General features: G+C 35.5%; 1 long non-coding RNA gene across 1 annotated transcript in view; it reads left to right on the top strand.

Moving 5' to 3' along the window:
• Positions 1–237: 237 nt before the first annotated feature.
• Positions 238–16,678, top strand: part of LOC104871128 — a 35,010-nt gene continuing 18,569 nt past the window's right edge. The window contains exon 1 of the long non-coding RNA XR_782758.2: positions 238–330. This is a non-coding gene — a long non-coding RNA (uncharacterized LOC104871128). The remainder of the gene's footprint in view (positions 331–16,678) is intronic.

Below are 16,678 nucleotides of genomic sequence, written 5' to 3'. Positions count from 1 at the left end.
GGCTTCCAACAATTTTGCAGAAGTGTGAAGATTTATAGTAGAAAATAAAGCACCTCATGCTGGGTCTGGCTCCCATCCTCCCTTGAGAACCTTCCACTTAGGCAGTCTTTTATCCTGTGAACATAGTGTTCTATCTGAGGGAGTTTGAGTTTCACATTAACAAATTGGCTTAATTATTTTTAACCAAACTGTTAACTACCTGCAGTGGCTTTAGAAAAGAGCTCAAAACAAGATTTAGTTGTTGTCTCAAGAGAAAATTATACAAAGCTATTAAAAACTTCTCCAGGAAGGTGCATGGATTTTTCTGTCAGAGAGAGCCTCAGCAGCCAGGTGGGTGCTTATAGGCAACATCAGCTTCTAGGAAAACAATTTAAACGTATCTGAGCTTGCCCACAGCAACAGAGTTTGTTTATCATGAAAGACTTCTTTCCATTACATTGTTTAAATTTCTAAACTGCTAGTCATCAACTAGAAGCACTGAGGTATGTTAATTGAGGTGTGTTCTGCCAAACTCCTCAGAGCATATAGATATGAATATTTTATTACAAATAATCTAGGGCAAAGAAAATCAATCTGGTGGGTTTTATTTCACCCACTGGGTATGGCAGTGTTTGTTTAAAACTAATTGTGGTCAAGAATTAGTTTCTCTTCTTCAGTACTGGATATCTACACAGGACCATATTCACCGTTCTAAACAGTGAGATTATAAAGATCTAAAATTGTACATTTCTTTATCCATGGCTGTTGACTAGAGAAGATTTATTATCTTAGTAAAACAATTGTGAAAGTATGTCTATTAGCATCTTATGGCTTCATATGATGTAAGAAACATGAGATTTACCAATTTTTTATCAGTATCATGTGACATGATGTTAAATATGAATTTGTTTTCTTACAATGAGCATATTCATGTGTATAGTCATACTTTTCTATTGTTCTAGAATATGACATATGCTTTATTAATTTCATATGATAATTTGATAATTGATAAATTTATTCTTTTAATCAAGATCTACTTGGGATATTTCCGGTTACCTTGAGTATGGGAGAGCATGTTTTGGAGAAATTCCACATCTGAGAGATACAGATGGTTGAACATGATGACCTTTACTCTAGACAGCTTGACTAGTCTTTAGTCAGCTTTCTTATTCACTGTAGATCCCTGACCTCTCTTCTTTTTAGATCATTTACTCTAGAAAACATGCAATTTTCTCTGTTCCTTTGAGATTGAAATCTTTTTCCAGATTATTGCCAGTTTTACAATCTAAGAATGTCTTTCCCAGGGACCTGGGTGCCATCCCTTTGAAACATAAACATCAAGGGAGATAGCTATCATCCAGTTTCCCTAGAAGGGTAGAAGCCTAGCTTTTATAAGGGCTAAATGACAAGTAGCAATTAGCAAAGCCAAATGGTTTAATCTTAGACCAAGCTAACTCCTGACTTTCCCTAGTGCTTTTCCATTAGCTCACCTAGCATTTAAAAATCCTTTTCTTTCCCTTAGTTTCACTGAAGTTTCAAGTCCAATTTCTCCTCTGTTGTAATAGTCTTCAAGAAATTCTTCCTTGCCTATTAAATTAGACCTGTTTTTCTTCAATCTGGTTACAACATATATATATATATTTTTTCCCCTACATGCAACAAGAAATGAAAGTCTCAAGATCATAAAGGAATAGTAATTTAGTGAGCCTAGTACACTGGTTATTACTCTTAACATTTTTTTGTTCTTCATTACCAAAAAAACAAAACAAAAAAACCCAAAAAAACCCACACCTTATAAATCTTTGGAGAAAGGGGTATCCTGAATTTTTGCTGGGAAATAATTTTAGCATCTCACATTATACTTGCATCTCTGAGTCGTAGATTAGAACATTATGTCCATTAATATTTTACTAGTTCAATATGTATCTTTTTCTACTCCTCGAAGGCTATTTGTCTACTCTGAATATTGCTGGGCATGTCTTTCTTTGACAAGACTCTTTTTTTTTTTTTGAAATTTTGGTTAAAATTAACATGGTTTGCTATGGATAGTTTCTTTATCCCTATACTCTCCTTACAATTTGTTCCTTTGGGGAATGGTTTGTGCTTTGCCAAGTTACTTTCAGATTCCCCTGGGGCTTGTTTGAAATCCTATTTAGCTTTATATTTAGATATTTTTAGTGAATAACATTATTCAACACTATGGCCTGCAGTGTCATATGTATGCAGATGATACTCAGATACTCTTTTCAGTCCCTGCAGACCTATGAAGCGGCTTGATGCTTTGCATAATTGTCTGTGTGATATTCAAACATGGATGTCTTCGAATTTCCTTGAATTTAGTTCAGATAAAATTGGGTTGCTACTGATTGGTTCTCCAGGATAAATGTTTAAAATGTAATCTATTCTGGTAGCCTTATGATTTCCTTTGCTCTAAAATCACATTTTTGACCTTAGGACTACTGAAAAGTCTGTGTATATGTGTTATTAATTATACAATTTCCTTTCTGTACTCACTCTGTGCAGACTTGTCATATTATGATTTTCCAATTTCAAGAAAAGTTTCTGCCCCAATTTGCAGTCAGTGACCTCTACCTGCCACCTTTCAGTCTGATTCTAATAGATCACAAACCTTCTCTTCAGTTTGGGATTCTATTCTTTTATGCATGAGGACATTACACTTACTGTTGATTTGGAAGGTTTGACTAAAAAACTTACTTGTCTGATTTGATCTTTTAAATATTTAGCGTGTCTTCATTTGTAATAAGTCTGCGTAGCACAGTGAGATGGACACATGAAGGACACTTCATAAAAGTAGTTTGGTTGATTGATAAGCCATGCAAAATGTTTGCATTTCACAATGAGAGGCTATTAATGAACAGTGATTTGGCACTGTGAATAAATGTATGTCTAACTTATTCTTTCACCAGGCAGTCAAAGAGTGCACAATGTTTTGGATACTGCATTAAATAAATGGCGTAGAATAAAATTCCTATGAAACAGGTTTCAATTCATTAGTCTGGTTTAGGTACCACTTTAGCTAAAAGGCTATTCTGCATGATAACTGGTGCTTTCTTCCAACACTTTAAAGAAATGGGGCTTTACATTTCTGTTTGATGGCCTGAGAAAGTTGAGTTAGTTGAGGCAGCATTAAATAAAAAATACATTTAATGGATAGGCCATAACATGGAAATATCTGAAAATCAGATATACTTTACCAGACACAGAAGGTTTGTGAATTTGTTCGTGTTTTCCTGATAATATTCGAGAATGTAAATACATAGGTTTATTAGCTAGAGCTACCAAGTGGTACAGAGAAGGCCCTAAAATGCTTTGCAAACCTGCTGTATACCTGCCCTTCCCAGCTTTCACTCTGACATCTCTAGCTCACCAAATAATGTCTGGGAACTTCTGCTGTCTCCCAAGAAGTGGTTGTGACCTGGGATACTATAATTTTAAGTGGCTTGCCCATTATAGTTCAAAATTTATCAGTATGACAGATAAAATTCTCTTTTCCTATCAATGGTGGAAAGGTTACTGAGATTCAAAAGAGCAGGGCAGTGGTATGGGGAAAAAACAAGAACCAAGGCATATCATGTAAAGGTACAAGATCCCAATGATAAATGTAATTGTATTGTTTGTTTTAAATGTACCAATAAACTTAATGGGGGAAAAAGAATTAAAGTTATATTCTTGATTTTTGTTAAGATAATTCTATTATTTATTATCGCTCAACCAGGAGCATTTACGAACATGAAATAATCAGATCAACCCTTAGATCTCATGCTCCTAAAGAATGCCACTGGAAGCCACTGTTCCTACTCTGTGAGAAGTACACTGAGATTTATCTAGCTGCATTATTTCCCATTGTAATACATCTTACATGATACTTTTGAGTATCTGCATTGAAAGCAATACTTTTATTTCAATTTTGTCCTTGTCCTTCCTCTACCTTTAACTTTCAAACGGTCACTCCTGTGCCCCCAGCAGAATCATATATGGGTTTTATAAAATTCTTCTATTTTTTTTTGCTATTACTACCGAAGGAGTGGAAAATGAGCAAAATCTTTTTATATTGTTCAACTTCAGTAATATATATGTAATATATAATCATATTCCATGGAAGATGAGTTATCTTTGTCACAGTTTATGCCATGGTACAGATTTACCCCAAAAATTCTTGTGGTATAACACAATAATAATACCATGGGGGCCAAAGAGCCAAACAATTTTATGTCCTGTAATAATGTACATTAGGAAAGTAAGGCATTAATAATACTTTGTAAAGCAAATAAATTATAAAGAGGTTAAATTACTTCCCTAGACTCGTAGCTGCTAAGAAGCCAACAATTTTTCTAACAACTAAGAGTTAAATCTGTGAGTGCACATGAGAGGAGGAATAAATACTTTTATACCAGAATATTCATAATATATCTCTTTCATAACTGGGGGTGAAAATGGAGTACAGATTTTCACTAAAGAGATTAGATGGATTCAGGTTATCAGTTTCCCGCCTTGATTAGTCCTTGGTAATTAGAACACACACACACACACACACACACACACACACACACACACACATACACACACATTTCCCTATTAAAACTACTCTATATTTAAACAATTCCCTCCTCAGTATTATCAAGGTAAAATGGATACACCTACACCTCACTTTCAAAACCAATGTTCTCACACTGTAATCTCTGGCCACAGTGAACTGTCTGCATTTTGATTATCCACACTTCATTTTTCTTTGTAGAGGTTTCCTCAATCAGAAGCATTCTAACACCTGTGTTCTTCCCTGTAAATGGCTAACTCATACTCATACTCATTCAGCATTATGTTATTCTTAGTGGTTATTCTGATTTTCCACACCTGGGTCATGTGCCTATCATACTATCCAGTATTTTCCACTGACTATAATTATCTCCTTATTTATTTGGTTTTAAACTTCCTGTGGAGGAAGATTTATGCCCCCCCATAAAAATTTAGCATTTATTATGAAGCAATGTACTGTGAGATAATAAGAAATAAATATTTTGGTCCTGAAACAAAGGTCTTCAGACTTTTCAATATCTGACACAAAGCTCTGAATTTTTTAAATTTTGGGGTGATTGGAATCTGTATTATTACAATGAAATGACTATTGGTTTAAGGCAGTCACTGCTCACTAAAAAGACCATGCCCTCCTTTAGGGAGAAGAAAGAGGTTGACAGTTAAGAATCCATCATGCCTGCATGAGGAAGCCTGTAAGGAAATCCCAGAACTTGAGATTCAGGAGTTTCTGGTTTGCTGGATGTATTGAAGGTGCCCATGGGACAAAGCACTAGGAGAGGGAATGGAAGTTTTGTCCCTTTCCACATATTCTGTTTTATGGATTCCTTTGGTGTGCCTGTTCATCTGCCTCCATTGTAATAACCTTTAAAATAAATGGGTAAATTCAAGCTAAGTTTTTCTTTGATCTCTGTGAGGTGTACAGCAAATTAATTGAACTTGAGGAGAGAATCATGGAAACTTTGATTTGTAGCTGTTGTCCAGAAATATAGGTGGCAGGCTAGTGCTTGTGATTGGAGTCTGTCATAGCAGAGTCATTAATAGGACCGAACACTTAGCTTGTGAGATCTGACTCTCCAGGTAAGCAATGTCAAATCGAATTGAATGTTAAAAGAGTTGTTTGGTGTCTGCTGGGAAATGGGCTATTGGTGCGGAGAAATCCTCACACATTGTGGTGTAAGAGATGAAAAAGTGTTTTTTTCTAGTGTAGGTACATCAAAGTACATATTTTGAGGTAATTGTGAAGGCAAAAATAGATTAGCTTTAAAAAATTCAGTATATTATTTTCATGTTGAGAAACTATTTTTAAAACCTGAGTAAAATAAAAGGGCACATGTGACTCTCAAGAACAAAAATAGTATGGTCAAAGTAAAGAAGAAGGAGAAGGAGGAAGAGGGGGAACACTTGCCTATATTCAGAAAGAAACCTTGTGTATATTGGGAGGACAATGCATATGAATGACTGTGGGGTGGTCACCTATCATTGTTGTCAATAAATTAAATCTTGAGAGGACATCAATAATATAAACGAATCCACTGGTAGAGGCCAATTATAGAAAATCAAGAAAAAGAATTTTAAAGAAGTTTCAAGGTTTTGCCACAATCCTATAATATGACTAAAGCAGGCTGAATGCAGCACTTAAAGGATTGTACAACGTTTTGGAAATAGCAGTTCTTAGGTTGGGCACAGTGAGTCCAGATTTTCTCAGACCTTGCCATTTCCTGCTGCTACCTGTTTGCATACCTTCTCATCTAGGTTTCTTCAGGGCCTCTTCTGAAAGTAGAAGATCAGGTATTAACAACGTTTGAGACACTAGAAAACATATACAAAAAAGAAAGACAGTCAAGCAAGAAGAACGGAAGGAGGGAAGGTAGGAAGGCATGAAGGAAAGAAAGGAAAAGAAGGGAATTTTGCTTTCCAGGTCAAGCACAATTGTACAGACCTTAAATGGCATTTCATGTAGAGCTATTATCTTAGTAATGTCTGTCAGAGTTATAGGATGAAAGAATTTAACTCATGCAAATTAAGCAATGTTTTAATATCATTTAAAGCACATAGAGGAAAAGCAATTTTAAGATACCCTTTACATGGTATTTCAAACTAGCAGATATCCAAACTTATAGTCATATTACTGATCCATTAAAGGACTATGGCATTTAAAGTTGTTCATTTAGAAGATTACAATTTGAGGCAGGAGATGAATGAATTATTACATTGTGATCAAAAGAAAATTTTATACATGGAAACAAAAATGCTAGGAAAAGCAAAGCATCTAGGTTATATATTATTATTTTTTTCTTATTATGAATAAAAATGAAGAGACTGATATTTGAATTACTTTCTTACAATAGAATTAACCTAGAAGGCAGAAAAAGCAAACCCAAATCAAACTTCTCTATTAGGAAGATCTTTAAAGATTAGTCTCTTCATTTTGAAATTGTAAAAAGGCAAAAGGAACAGGCTCAGTCATACATCACTGTGGATTCATGACACACAGCACTATTTGCATTTTTCCTTATCCAGTGAAGCAGTTTGTGCATATTTAATATCTCACTTCCATTCTCATGCCTGTGAACAAGCAGGTACTACCAGCACACATGGGAACAGGATGTCTTATGCATATAAAATGTGTACCCGAAGGCGAAAGTTTTGTTGAAAACTTGGAAAACAAATATTCATCTCATTGGAATACAATTTGTGAATTTTTCAGCAGTTTTATAAAAAACTAGAAACTATTTGAGAAGAATAAATGAGCAATTTCACACAACTCTAGTTTGTTTCCACTTGTTTCCTGTTTTGCTGTGTTATGCATGGTAGAGAATTTTATAAAAAATTCCTTATATTACTGACCCAGCTCTTTCTGAAAATCATTTTTGTCATATTGCAAGTCCTTAAAGAATAAGATGAAAGTAAAAGTATGGAAGTATTTGCATTGAGGAAAATGAAAGTTGAAAGGCACGAAGGGAAACAGGGAACATGGGGCTGTAGATACTGATAGACGTTCAACATCTAATGAACATTTCAAAATGGAACCTCAGTAAGAAGAAATAGTCTACTTTGGTAGAAAACAAGAAGATTAGAGAATAATTCTTAGAAGAAATAGAACAGATTTGGAGTTACTCAAATATATAAAGGAAGTTTATAGCTTGTAGAATTCATAACTGAATTGGTAAAGGCATTACTTGATATAATATTTAACCTAATACTGAAAAATGAAAATACATTATGTCTGAATAAAAGCTGAAAGTACGTTCTAAATTCAATACTAAAATAGGCTCCAGCACACCTGTCAGAATTCTTATTCCTCAAACATTCTTTACAAAGTAGATTATTGTTTTTCTCTCTTCCTCCTTCTCTCTTCCCTCTCCCTCTCAATTCCTTTCTTCCTTCCCTCCTTTCCCCTTCCTTCCTTTCCTTTCTTCCTTCCTTCTTTTATCTTTTATTTCCCTGAGAAGTAAGAATCCTATAGTTTCTAGAGAGCATGTAATTAATTTTTGTTTTCTCTCTCAAAGAACAAAGGTATTATCCTTTGGGAAAATATTGCTGTAGCTGGGCTGGAGATTAAGTTTAGTGGTTCTGCCTCATGCCTCACAAGGACAAGGATCTGAGTTTGATTCCAGGACCATATATATATATATATATATATAGATAGATAGATAGATAGATAGATAGATGTGTGTGTGTGTGTGTGTGTGTGTGTGTATTGCTGTAGTTGAACCACATTCAATGCTGTGACTATAAGGAAAAATGACAAAAGGAGAAACTTTTGCCTTATTTTATTATTTCTATATGATGGCTTAACTTATTGGTACTTTGGAGTTTATACTGAAATGTACGTCTATCAAATCTTTCCCAAAGCAATTATACAAATCATGTTGTGTTGTTCTATGAATTGATAATAAAAATCTATTATCTAGGAAAGGGAAACAAAAATTTTTAGCAGTTGTCTTGAATTAAGTTGTTCTTGGCCTCCTTTTCAATACTTCTACTCCACAGGAAGAAAGGAATGAAATTCAAAGATGTCATGTTAATAAGGGATTAGACAAACATAGAAACACATCGCAAGCATCATGTTAAAAATTGTTTCTTAACTGTAGTGTATGGAATAGACTATTAGTAGTAGGTAGAGTGACTGTTTCATGCTGTTGTTTTGGTAGGTCATATGTAAAGCATGTATTTAATGGAATAAACATATTTTTTGATAATATTAAAGACATTTTCACGTTTGTTAGTACATGAGTGTGACTTAGGAATTGCTGGCACATTGTATAGATCTAAGGTATAGACTTATTTTACCTGAAGTTGCAATAGTAAAACCTGCCATCTATTGAGTGCTTTCTATGTGTGGTGCTTTACTTTAAGCCTCTCAGAAGTTATAAATTAGTGACTCACTATAATGCTGCAAAACATGATTATCTCAGTTTTTCAGAGGCACAGAAAAATTCAATGACCTGCACATGACACAGAGTGACCAATGGCAGGTCAGGACACTTAACAGGATCCTTAAATCTTGCTGTGCTGCCTCTGTCACCTTTAGTCTAGATTTGCTAAAATTCTAAGGTGCTACAGTTAATCTGAGTCATTTGACCAGGTTTTTGAAATAATTTTCATCAAATTAGATAAGCCAAGTCTTGTTGTATCTGATAACAAACAGCATCATGTATAATATGAAATACATGAATGGAACTTTACCTGTTTCCTCACCTGAGTTACACCATTTAGGTTGTTTTAAGTGATGATAAAACATTGGTTGACAAGAATTGGACATTTAGGTGCTATTATAAAATGCACTCAATGCTGTTGATATGTTATGTTGTTCTTTATTTTTAATGTACTTTAAAATTAATTTTATTGATACATTTATGGTATACAATGTAATGACATTTATCATTGGAAATGTGCACCTTTACATAACCCATCTTGGTTCTTATTTCTTTCCACACCCCTGCCCTCCCTTCAACCCTTCCATCCCTCCCTATCAACAAATACTTTTTTTCCATTTTCCTTTTTCTCATGTTCATGGCATTCCCATCTTTCTGTTCCCCTACCACTCCCAGTTCCCCTTTCGCTTTGCACCTTTTCTTCATATTTCACATTATTCATTATACCTTTTAGTCCTCACTTACACTTTCAGTTTCTCACACTAGAGAAACTATTCGGTACTTACACATGTGTGTCCTATTTATTTCACTTAAGAGTATCATCTCAATGTGCATCCATTTAGCTACAAATGTCTCTGGTTTGTCATTCTTTATTGCTGAGTAGTACTCCATTTTCTTAAAACACACACACACACACACACACACACACACACACACACACACACACACACACACACATTTTCTTTATCCAGTCTTCCCTTGATGAGCATTGGGCTGCTTCCAAGTTTTAGCTATCACGAATTGTGCTGCTATGAACATGGGTGCACGTATATTACTGTGGTGTGATTCTTTTACTTCTTTAGGGAAGATAGCCAGCAGGGGGATAGCTGGGTAAAATGGGACTTCTGAACCTAGTTCTTGAGGTATCTCCATACTGGTTTCCACAGTGGTTGCATCAGTCTACATTCCCACCAACAGTGGAGCAGTGTTCTCTCTCCCCACAGCCCAGCCAGCATTTGTTACTGGCTGAATTCTTAGACGAGGCCTTTCTTTCTGTGGTGTGGTGAGGTGGAATCTCAATGTTGTTTTCATTTGCAGCTCTTAAATGACCAGTGATGAACATTTTTTCATATTTTTTTGTTTGTTTGTTTTTTGTGGCTTTTACTTCTTTGTCTGAGAAATGTCTGTTCACTTCACATCCCCATTTCTGGTTTGGATCTTTAAATTTGGGGGGTCTGATATTTTAAGTTCTTTATATATTCTTTAGAGTAGACCTTTGTCTGAAGAACAGCTGGTGAAAAGATTATCCCACATTGTGGGTTGTCTCTTCACATTATTGATCATTACTCTTCCTGTGCAGAAGCTTTTTACTAAGAAGATATCAGATTGTTGACTGTGCTAGTTCATGGTCAACTAAGGTTTTGTTCATAAAAACTTTTCCTGCACGAATGTCTTCAAGAGGGCTACCTAACCTCTTTTCCAATTGGTTTAGTGTTTCTGTTTTAATATAATTTTAGTTTAGTCATGATGAGAGATATAGGTCTAGTTTTAATCTTGGGAAAGTTAAAAGCCAGTTTGTCCAGCACCATATATTAAAGTGTCTATCTTTCCTCCACTCAGGGTATTCGGCTCCTTTGTCTAAAATGAAGTGACTGAATGTGTCTGGAGTTGTTTCTGCATCTTCTAATCTGTTCTACTGGTCATCAGGTCTGTTTCTTTGCTAGTACTATGCTGTTTTATCGCAGTAGCTTTGAAATAGTTTTAGGTTGGGGATTGTTATAGCCCCTACCTGGTCTTTATTGCCCAGAATTGCTTTTACTATTCTAAGTCTCTTCTTGTTCCAAATGAATTTTTGTATTGTTTTTTCAAGGTCTGTGAAGTGTGCTGCTTGGATTTTAATTGGGATTGCATTGAATCTATAAAGCAGCTTTGGGAGAATGACCATTTTTACTAGGTTGATTTTTCCTACCCAGGAGCAAGGGTTGTCTTTCCATTTTCTGATAGCCTCTTGAACTTCTTTTTTCCAAGTGTTGTAATTTTCAGAGTAGTGGTCTTTGATTTCTTTAGGTGCATTTCTAGGTATTTCACTTTTTTGGATGCTATTGTGAAAGGAATTATTTGTCCCATTTCCCCCTCAGTGAGTTTGTTTTTCATGTACATGAAAACTATTGATTTTGGTGTGTTGACCTTTTATCCAGCTACTTTGCTGAATTTAGTTATTAAGTCTGGAAGACTTTTGGTGTTTTACTTGGGGTCTTTTATACAGAGTATTATGTCATCTGTAAATAATGACAATTTGACTTCTTCATTTCCTATCTTTATTGCTTTTATTTCTTTATCTTTTGTAACTGCTGTGGGTAATGTTTTCAAATTATGTTGAACAGGAGTGGTGATAGTGGACATCCTTGTCTTGTTCCTGATTTTAGCGGGTAGGATTTCAGTTTTTGACAATTTAATATGCTATTGTCTGTTGGATTTTCATAGATGGATTTTATCAGATTGAGCTAAAGACAGTCTAGTCCTATATTTTGGAGGGTTTTTATAATAAATGTGTTTGGATTTTCTCAAATGCTTTCTCTGTATGTTTTGATCATATGGTTTTTGTCCTTGGTCTATTAATATATTGTATTATATGTACTTATTTGAGTATGTTGAACCATCCCTGCATCTCTGAGATGAATCCCACTTGGTCAGGGTGTATGATATTCTGCATTCTATTTATGAGTATCTTATTTTTTTTCTCATTGAGTTTATTGGTATATTTTAGGTATACAGTACAGTTACATTCATCATTGGGATCTTGTACCTTTATATGACAAGTATTGGTTCTCATTTTTCCCCCTTACCCCTACCCTCACTTTACCCCTTCCTCCCTTCCCTATTTACAAATATTTTATTTCCATTTTTTCATTTTCTCATATTTTTCCTTTTCCCTACCCTTCCCACTTCACCTACACCTTTAGCCCTTTTCTTCCTATTTCACACTGTCAATTATACCATTAGGGCCTTATGTATAATTATAGTTTTTCACACCAGAGAAACTAATCAGTATTTACACATGTGACTTATTTATTTCACTTAAGAGTATAACCTAATATACATCAATTTTCCTATGACTTTTCCTCTAATTTCTCATTCTTTGTGGCTGAGTAGTATTCTGTTTTATAGAAAAAACACATCTTCTTTATCCAGTCTCCAACTGATGGGCAAATGGGCTGTTTCCAAGATTTAGCTATTACAAACTGTGCCACTATAAACATAGGAGCACATATATCACTGTGATATGATTCTTTTAATTCTTTTGGAAAGATACATAGCTGAGGGATGGCTCCATCAACCTCTAGTCCCAGCTCTTTGAGATATCTGCATTCCGTAGTGGTTGCACCAGTCTGCACTCCCACCAACAATGGAGAAGTGCTCCTTTCTTCCCATATCCCCACCAACATTTGTTATTGGTTAATTTCTTAGTAGCAGCCATTCTTTGTGGGATGAGGTGGAATCTCAGTGTTGTTGTCATCTGTATCTCTTGAATGACCAGTGATGTGGAACATTTTTTTTTCATATATTTACTTGAAGCTTTTACTTCTTTGTGAGTATTTTATTAAGGATTTTTACATCTATGTTTATTACTGAGATTGGCCTATAGTTCTCTTTTTCAATTTGGTGTTTCTCTGCTTTGGGGACCAAGGTGATGCTTGCTTCCAGGAATGCATTCAGGAGTATTATTTCCCTTTCAATTTCATTGAAGAGTTTAAAAGGAGTAGCACTAGATGCTCTGTAACTGTCTTGTAGAATGCAGCAGTGAAGTTATCAGGACCTGGAATTTTCTTAGTTGGTAAGTTTTAATTGCATTTTCAATTTCATTGATTGATATTGGCTCATTTACTATTTTAGGTCATCTTCATTCAACTTTGGTAATTTATATGAATCTTTGAATCTGTCCATTTCTTCTGTATTTTCCATCTTATTGGCATATAGGTTCTCGAAGTAAGTATTGATGATCCTCCGGATTTGTGCTAGATCCCTTTTAATTTCACCCTTTTCACTCCTAATTGCATGGATTTGGGCCTGTCCTTTCCTTTTTTCATAAGATCAGCTAATCAATTTTGTTTATTGTTTTGAAGAAAAAACTCTTGGCTTCATTTTTTTAAAAAATGTTACCTTAGTTTCCATTGCATTAATTTCTGCCCTGATCTTTATAATTTCGTCCCTGGTATGAGCTTTGGGCTTGTCCTGCTCTTCTCGTTATAGAAGCTTGAGGTTCAGAATCAGGTTTTGTAGTTGAGCCCACTCTGTTTTCCTAATACAAGTATTCACTGCTATGAATTTCCCTCATAGGAATGCTTTCATTGTGTCCCATAGACAGCAATATATTGAATTGCCATTGTCATTTAATTGTAGTAACTGTCTTATTTCTTCTTTAATTTCCTCTGTGACCCATTGATTATTCAGAAGTGTATTGTGTAAATTCCATGTGATTATGAAATTCTTGTGGTTTCTTTTGCTGTTGATATGCAATTTCATCACACTATTATGATCTGATAATACACAGGGGATAACTTCGACTCCTTTGCACTTACCTAACCATGTTATATGAGGGAGTATGTGGTCTATTTTGGAAAATGATCCATGTGCAGCTGAAAATAATGTGTATTCTGATTTTATGTGGTGAAACACTCTGTAAACATCTGTTCAATTCATTTTTTCAAGAGTTTGATTGAGTTCTAGTATTTCATTATTTACTTTTTGTCTGATTGATCGATGTGTTTTGACAGTGTGGTATTGAGGTCTCCCACTGCTATTGTATTAGTGCTGATATAATTTTTCATGTCCGTTAGTATTTGTTTTATATAGATGGGTGCACTTGTGTTTGGTGCATATATATGATTGTCATCTCTTCCTCTTGGATTGTTCCCTTTACAAGGATGTAATGACCTTCTTTTCATCTCTTATTTAGTGTTGGTTTGAATTCCATGTGATCTGAAAAAAGGATAGCTACTCCTGCTTTTTGGGGGGTTTCTGTTGCATAGGGTATTGTTTCAGTCTATGAGTTTATTTTTGAATTAAGTGTGTTTCTTTTATGGACCATATGGTTGGATCTTCCCTCTTGACCCATTCTGTCTGTCTATTTCTTTTGATTGGTGAACTAAGACCATTAATATTAATAGTTATAACAATATATATTGACTTATCCTTGTCATGACTTTTTATTTTTGTTGGGTTCTCCCCCTTTGCATTTAATTTCTTGTTGTGCCTGATGGATTCATTCTGCTAGGCTTCCTGGGGTTGAGATTCTCATAGTCTTTTCCTAGGATATTGTATAACATTTTTGGAATGCTGATTTAGTATTCATGAAGTTCTTACGGTGGTCTTTGTCATGAAAGTATCTTATTTCTACCTCAATTTTGAAAGCTAGTTTTGCAGTGTGCGTCAGTCTAAGTTGGAGGTTTTTTTCCTTTGGGTCTTGAAATACATCACTTCATGCTCTTCTTGCCTTGAGGGTTTGTATTGAGAAGTCTGCTGTGATTTAAATGGGCTTTCCTTTGTATGTGATTTGTTTATTTTCTCTAATGGCTTGTAGAATTTTGTTCTTCTGTTGGGTTTCTGGAATCTTAATTATTATATGCCTATGTATAGATTTTTTTTTTTGATCATGGCGAGTTGGAGTCCTATATGACTCACTTATCAGTTTGTCAAGTTCCTGTCCCCTATTTGAAAAGTTTTCTGCCATTACTTCTGCAAACAGTTTTTTTTTTTTAAATGTCATCTGCACTCCCTCCTGTTTCTGCATTGACTCTTATCAGTCTTAGGTTATTCTTCCTTAAATTGTCTAGCAGCTGCAGTATTGATCTCTCTTAGTCCCTTACTATTTTTTCAGAGATTTTTCTTTTCCTGGCCACTAATTGTAATCCTATGTTCTATATCTGAAATTTTGTTCTCACATCAACTCATTCTGCTGCACAAACTTTCAATGGGGTTTTTAATCTCCTGGAAATCTGTTTGCATCCTTTTTTTGGATTCCATTTGTTTCTTATGCTGGTATTCCATCATTTTTCTCAGATCCTCTATTTTTTTAAATATGTGTCTTCTCTAGATTTATTAATCATGTCTTGTACTATGGGCACAATCTCTGTTTTTATCTGAGAAAATATTTCTTATTTCATTTTTTCCAGGTCCTCTTTCATTGCCAGTTCAGGGAATCCAGGTGGTTGAGTATCAGATTTTTTCCATCTCATTGCCTCTTGTGGTTGCCCGAGGTGATCTGGAAATCTGGTTTTGAGAGTTATTTCTGTGTCTTCTCATTTCAACAGATACAGCCTGCTATGCCTTTGTTGAGGGAAATTTTGCTCACCCAGTGGTCTTCAGTTCTACAAGCCACTGAGCAGCCTTACAGCTCTACTCCCCAGTACAATTCCTGGGTTTAAAATGGTGGCATTCTATGTCCTTGAGGTGATCTGTTGTCTGGGTAAATTTCTGGCTGAGGCTGTGCACACTTGGGATGGTGTCTATGTGTGCCTCTCACTGGGGCCTCTACATAGCTGTTGCCTGGGAGGACCTTGGCTGAGCCCTGTGTATCCCAGTTCCCTTTGTCTGTGTAGGCTTCTGGCTAGGGTCTCCAGGAACTTATCAGTGGTATCAGGGTGAGCCTCAGGCTGTCGCTTATATGTCTTTGTAGTTCTTTTCCAGGTGGGCCCTTGGCTGTGGCCGATAGTATGGTGGGTCTAGGGATGAAGCTTTCATGCTGTGCAGCTCTTTTCTAGGCAGACCTGTGGTTTGGACATGTGTTCCCACACCTCTGGGTTCAGTGTGGGGCTCTGACTGGGATCTGCCTGCAGCCATGCCACTCTGGTCCACAAAGCTGCTCCCTGGGAAGTGTGTACACTTACCAATGTTATAGAGGGACTGTATGTATGTTGCTCTTTATAAAGCCTTAATTATGTAAGGACCCTTTCAATTTGATGCCAAAGCTCTTAGATTTATAGACACTCAAGTAAATACCTTTATTTCCTTAGATTCCAAAATTTAGAAGACATATGATGAAGGGACTTATAGTTTACAACTTGCTAACTATCAAGAACCTCTTTAGATCAGTACTTCATTCTTTAGCAAAGATCAATAGAAGTCACCTATTGTGCTTTCTATGGGTAGAAATAGATGGGAGATAATTGATTGGCATAATTCAAAATCATACTGTGTATACAAGTATTTGGGAGTCAGTGGAACAATGCCTGTGGCAGCCTGTAGAACGTAGATTCATTTGAACAGGAGAATGGCAGAATTATCACTCCACAGGACTGGTCTGTCTCCAGACATCTTAATGGCTGTCTTTGATAAAGGTAAATTTGCACAAGATTTCAAAATGTTTGAGTACTCTAAGTAACTTGCAGTATTTGGATGTTTTAGAAAGGCTAGGACACAGAAAAAAAAACTGTTTTAAAGAGCTACAAGCAGTGGTACTGGGAAGAGGGATTTATTCATTATAGAAAACATGATCCCTGCATTTAAGACCTACATAGTGATCATATCAGTTTCTTCCCCTATAACAG

The sequence above is a fragment of the Fukomys damarensis genome, unplaced genomic scaffold (assembly GCF_012274545.1).
Source record: "Fukomys damarensis isolate Sample0158 unplaced genomic scaffold, DMR_v1.0_HiC HiC_scaffold_38, whole genome shotgun sequence".
In the NCBI taxonomy this organism is placed as follows: domain Eukaryota; kingdom Metazoa; phylum Chordata; class Mammalia; order Rodentia; family Bathyergidae; genus Fukomys; species Fukomys damarensis.
The sequence above is the reverse complement of the archived record's forward strand: the minus strand, read 5'-3'. Positions and strand labels throughout refer to the sequence as shown.